Here is a 5,640-nt window from a genome sequence, read left to right as displayed (position 1 = left end):
GAAGTACTCCTACTACTCAGACAGCTACACTGCCACACCCTGCAGGATTGCGGAAAGAAAAGCAACTATTCTGCACAAGAGAAGAAGCTGGACGATTGCATTATATTATTGTTGCATAGCACAAGAGAATTAGGCTTTTGTGCTATAAACATGCTTCAAGACAGTTACACAACAACGAAACAAGAGCATCTTGGGAGCCTTTATCACACATGAACTCCATTGGTCTAAATGACATGGGTTTGTTCAGTATGCCCACAAGGAGACCAAGACATTAGTAAAACTAATTATTTCAGTTTTGAAAATTCAAAGATTTACAATTTTTAGAATATTAGAAAGTCAAGAAGTTCATCATTTTACTTTAAAGAAACTGATCATAGATTATACTTACCTTAGATCTTATCCATCTTCCGTCTTAACCATAGGAGGGCAGTTTCTGGCTCATCAATACTAAAATTGATAAAGGTCTCTCTGTTGTTTGGTATGTCGAACACCTCAGCTGCTTTTATCTTCTCATCTGTTGTCACGTCCATGGCTCTAAGAATAGAAATGCATCTCAAGATGGAGAATTCATTACCTTGAGCAGATTCTTTTCCCTTTGCCATTTGTGTAACCTCATTCTCAACTTGTTTTGATTTTAGATTTAGATATCTCCCACCAAGTCCTTCCAAAGAATCCTTCTTCATCCTCTCTGCTTCCTTATCTTGATTGAATGTTGATGCAGTAGACCTTCTCGTTGTTACATGTACCCTCTGTTCAATCATTTCAATTATAGGATCTTCATCTTGTTCCAATCTTGAATCCTCTTCTTGTGGTTGTTGTTGAATAATACCTTCCTCATCCATTCTTGTGGTGTTCACTTGTTCTTCTTCATTTGAAATTGTGTTCCATTCTTGTGGTAGATGTGTAGATGTTATGATCTAGGTCCCTTGAGCAATTGTTCATCGTATAGTTCCCCAAGAGCATTAAAGAGAGGGAAAGACTTCTTTTGAAATTTCTTGGCCCTAGGAAATGACTGACAAAACATTATAAAAAAGTAAGTTCCTAAACTACTTTTATGATAAGTTCACAATTATAAAGTTGGAGTCACAATTAGATATAAAGATGGAGTCAAAACTTACTTTTATGATGTTTTCCCATATTGGTGGATCAACAACAATCATGCATCGTTTCTCATTCCAGGAAACACCACTTTGCTTTCTAACCTCTTTGAACATCTTGTAATCCCTTTTCAATTCCCTCTCCTTCTCTTGAATCTGAATCTTGTTGAATGTGATATACTCATGCTTCTTGTTAAATTCAGTAACAATTTTGTTCCAAGCATATGGACTCCAGCCATTTTGCGCCCTATATGGAGGTACATTGTGCTCAAACAACAAATCAACGAGGCTCTTCTCCAATTCGGAATTTCATGCCGCTCTATGAACACCACCTAAATTTCAAAAATATGAGGGACAATTAATCATTTGAAGTTGAAACACAATAAGAATAACATGTACAAGCTTTTATATTAAATAACATGTACCTCCACACTTCTTTGATGTAGAAGCTTTAGGAGAAACCTTCTTTTGAGCAGCTTTAGATAACATCAAAATTTTGGGAGAACCTCTTGTGAACATCATATTTATTACTAGGTATATACCTGTGCGTTGCAACGGAGTACACTTGTACATGCATAGGTCATTGTTTATTTGATGCAACAGCACACAAATTTTTTGATTAAATGTTATTGACAACGATTACATGAAAATAGTATTTATGTGGGATATATGACCATTGACGCACATACTATTTTTGTCACGAGTATTTGCATAATTCATATTTTTTTCTTATTAATTTTAATAGGGTATTGGGACAGAGAGGAGAGGGAACGACCACAAATGACGATAGGGCCCGACGGGAGGTGCGATGAGCGGGTTGCTCGGACTGATTGTGTCGGCCATGGGTGGTGTGACATGTGGGTTGCTCATATCGATTGTGCCGACCTATTAAATGGGGAAATGAGTAAACACACACTAACGACTAGAAACCTTGGAAAGATTGCAACAAATATGACACGATTATTATGTAAAATCTTCAAGCTATATGACCATTCTTGCGTTATATTCCAAATATTTACTTTGTTACATATATTTCTTTTATTAATAACTTTCATGCATGCTTTAGTGCTACTAAGAAGAAAAAAACGGTAAACCTATTTACTTACGTTTGTATTAAGTGTGGTGGGAAGTGTAACCTTTTGAACCTAATGAAGTGATATGCGTATGTGATCTAATGAAGTGCACTTGCTGCACTGTATCCCAAAGCTAATGCAATAATGCAACTATGAATTGTATCTTTATATGTGTTGTTGGCTTTGAATTGTTTACAGGTTTCCCGTGTGTCAGGTTCTCCTACAGTTTCATGTTACAACTTTTAGTTTATTAGGTTGTCCTACAATTTCAGGTTGCAGTTTTTCACAGCCTACTCGAGACATTGCAGTTTTCTACAGCTGAACCTAAAACTATCTTCAACCTGCTACTTCAAGCTAAACCTAAAATTGTCTTGAACCTGTAACTTCAAGCCTAAAACAGTAAAACCTGATAGTGACACCACCAGTTTCAGTCTGTAACTGTGTACAACCTAAAACCAGTTTTTAGTTTGTAGAACCAGTGTTTCACTTGAACAAAATTGGCACCAATAGTTTCACAAGGATGTAGACATAAACATATATTGAGTTCACTGAAACTAAGACAAGCACATACACCATTTGTTGAGTTCACTTAACAAGAACACAAAAAGTTCACTGCAGCTAAGACAAGAACATCCTTCATTTCCCAAGTTCACTTAACAAGAACACAGAAAGTTCACTGCAACTAAGACAAACACACTGTTACCTAGTCCTTGTCGAGATCACTTAACAAACTAAAAGAAACACATATAGACTTATGTCATACACATACCACAATGAACCATGTAGTTTTTTTCCAGAAACTAACATACAACGTATGACTGTGTAGATTGCACTGCAACATATAGTTTCTTCTTCTTTGGGGTCATTTTCTTAATAAAACAAAAACTTTAGTCTTGCATGGTGATGTAGTCAGTTATTCAAAATCTTCAGTTACAGGTTGTGATGAAGTAGCCCTCAAGTCCTTTGGAACCCAATTCTTCATGTTGTTCTTTCGTCCATTGTGGCACCTGAGATTTTGACAACGCCGAAAACAACTAACAAAGAAGATAGATCAAGAGAAAAACTCACCAGGGAGCAAGGAGATGCCAGTTTGGGTGGAGGGGTGGGTGACCGAAACGACCATGAATGTGATGGTGGGACCAACGGACATCGACGTACTCCCCTCCATTGCAGCTTCTACAACTGTTGCCCATATATTTGGACTTAGAAGAAGGGAAAATGTGCAAACACCATCCAGGCTAAAATTAAAATTGGAGCTAGAAAAGGGTTCATGTTATTGCATAAGTAAATTCTGAAAAAGAAAATTAGATTTCTAGAAGCGTGAACTCGATAACAATTTGATGAGGGAGAATAAACATGCATCACACTGGGAGCACGATGGGGCATTTTGGCTCGAAATCAACAGGAAAGCCCCAGGAACTCATAAAACCTATCAAACATGATGTGCACCATGCGTTGCACGTCCATGGGCAACCCAAACTCCATCCCACAGTCATCGTGTTTGCCTTCGCCGCTGTTGACCGGCCTACACCCGAGCAACAACTTATGCCTAAATATGTGAGTGTAAGGTTGTTATTATAGATCCAAACAATATGATACAGAACAACTAAAATACTCAGCATTAAGAACATGCAGAGTCATCACCTCACACTTTGAGGAAAAAAAAGGAGATGAAGTTCCAAGTCATCAAGTCAGAGATAGTATTAACAACTTTGAAGACTGACCCCTATCACCTATTTGACTGAATGTAGATGCATCACAAGAAACACCAAACACAAGCACCATTGCAGTAGGCATCGTAGCTCACATCAGCGCTCGGAAAATGACCTCGTGGAGTCCCCATCACATATCACAAGCACTGACAAAGTTAATACTAATGAAGATGCATATAAACTGATAATGAACATGTTCATAAACTTATTGCTCGCGTGTTATATGTGATGAACAACATTCACCCAACTACAGGAAAAAAATCTATTGGTGTAATCACGGACAAAAAAGGGCAGCTAGAGTAAAGCCATTCTGTTTTCTAGAGAGTAAAGCAGAAATAAAGAAGAATAATGTTTAATGAGCCAATCCCTGTTAGGGTCACATCCCTAGTCACACAGAACGATGCCTCATCTTTCTGATCAAGTATGTAGTATGAAAGGTATTAGTCGGTTTAGCTCTGCCTCTATATTTTTTTGCACCAAGTCCAACAGACAAACTCAAAGGTAAGCCTCCCTTACTAATTTTGATACAATCCCCCATCCCCATATTTTCTATGTAGAGCTACTGACATTTCTCTCTATATGTTTTTTTCATGTTCATTCAGAAACTGACTCAACCAAAGAATAATTGCAGGTGTTTGACCGCAAGAAGGCAGCGAGAGACCACTCCTCACCCCTCTAGTCGGGCTCGGCAGGCTGCAGTTGCTGGTCATCACTGTCACCGGCTGCACCGGCCTTAGCCTCGCTGTTGGCAGACATTTCTTCCGCCGGCGTCACGATTGTGACAGTGCGCTCGAGGACGGGATGGCGTCAGCGTGGCGGCTGAGCCCGCAGTGGATGGCAGCAGCGACGTGGAGACTCATGGTGAGCTCGAGCTCTGCGCCCTCACTGTGTCGTTCGAGCATCCTAGCGGCGCGCTCGGCGAACCCAAGCACGCGCGGTGCCGCCGCCCTCACCCAATACCATGGTGTCACACGCTTGGTTGAGGAGGAAGGGCCCCAGATCTGGGTTGTCGAGCGAGTCGTCGGCGTTGGTGGGGAAGGCCACGGGAGAGTGCATCGGTAGTGAGCGATGCCGGAGCCTAGAAGACCTCCTTCTGAGGCGTTTCCTGCTATTGCTGCTGCACGGGCCCTACACTGTGCTTCTTCCTGGAGGACGACCTGACCGCCCTGCCCTTGTTGCCCTTCTTCTTGAGGGACTCGAGTGCCATGAACATGTTGTCGATGTTGAGCTTCACCTCCTCCTCTGCTCCTCCCCATATCCTCCTGCCCACCATGCTCCCTGACTGCTGCGGTGGGTCCTCGGCGAGGCGAGGCAACTCGAGCAAATCTCGAATCCAAATATGTGGGGACGACGGGGGCTAAGGAAGGGGCGCCGAGGACCTGCGCGAAGGAGGGCAAGGATAGCAAGGTGTGCAGTAGGGCGCGGAACGAGGATGGCACAGAGGGGAGAAGAGCTGGGGAATGGTGTCACCTTGTGGATGGCGGGGGCGAGGATGGTGGGGGCTGTCGCGGATGGAAAGTAGGGAAATCCCTGGAATGGCGCCCTTCCATCGATGGAGAGCGGGGTGAGGGCGGGGATGGCGGGGCGGCCGCGGATGGAGAGCGGGGCGAGGGTGGGGATGGTGGGGGTGCACGCGGGCGAGGAGAGGCGCAGATCCGCCTATGGTGTCGGGGCCAATGTGGACGGGGGAAGAGGTTGGGTGATTCCCTGCGTGAGTGCGGGAACGGGGCAGATTGAGCGAAGGCGGGGGCATGCATG

At 42.8% G+C, this 5,640-nt stretch overlaps 2 pseudogenes across 1 annotated transcript; both read right to left on the bottom strand.

The window, feature by feature from the left end:
* Positions 1 to 389: 389 nt before the first annotated feature.
* On the bottom strand, positions 390 to 1,616 carry LOC118476373 (uncharacterized; annotated as a pseudogene).
* Positions 1,617 to 2,790: 1,174 nt separating this feature from the next.
* Positions 2,791 to 5,358, bottom strand: LOC100384493 (LOC100280717-like pseudogene; annotated as a pseudogene). Its single transcript, NR_159484.1, has 2 exons — positions 4,554 to 5,358; positions 2,791 to 3,352 (listed from the first exon to the last, which is right to left on the bottom strand). The product of NR_159484.1 is annotated as a protein-like pseudogene (transcript).
* Positions 5,359 to 5,640: the final 282 nt, after the last annotated feature.

The sequence above is a fragment of the Zea mays genome, chromosome 2, assembly GCF_902167145.1.
Source record: "Zea mays cultivar B73 chromosome 2, Zm-B73-REFERENCE-NAM-5.0, whole genome shotgun sequence".
Lineage (NCBI taxonomy): Eukaryota > Viridiplantae > Streptophyta > Magnoliopsida > Poales > Poaceae > Zea > Zea mays.
The sequence above is the reverse complement of the archived record's forward strand: the minus strand, read 5'-3'. Positions and strand labels throughout refer to the sequence as shown.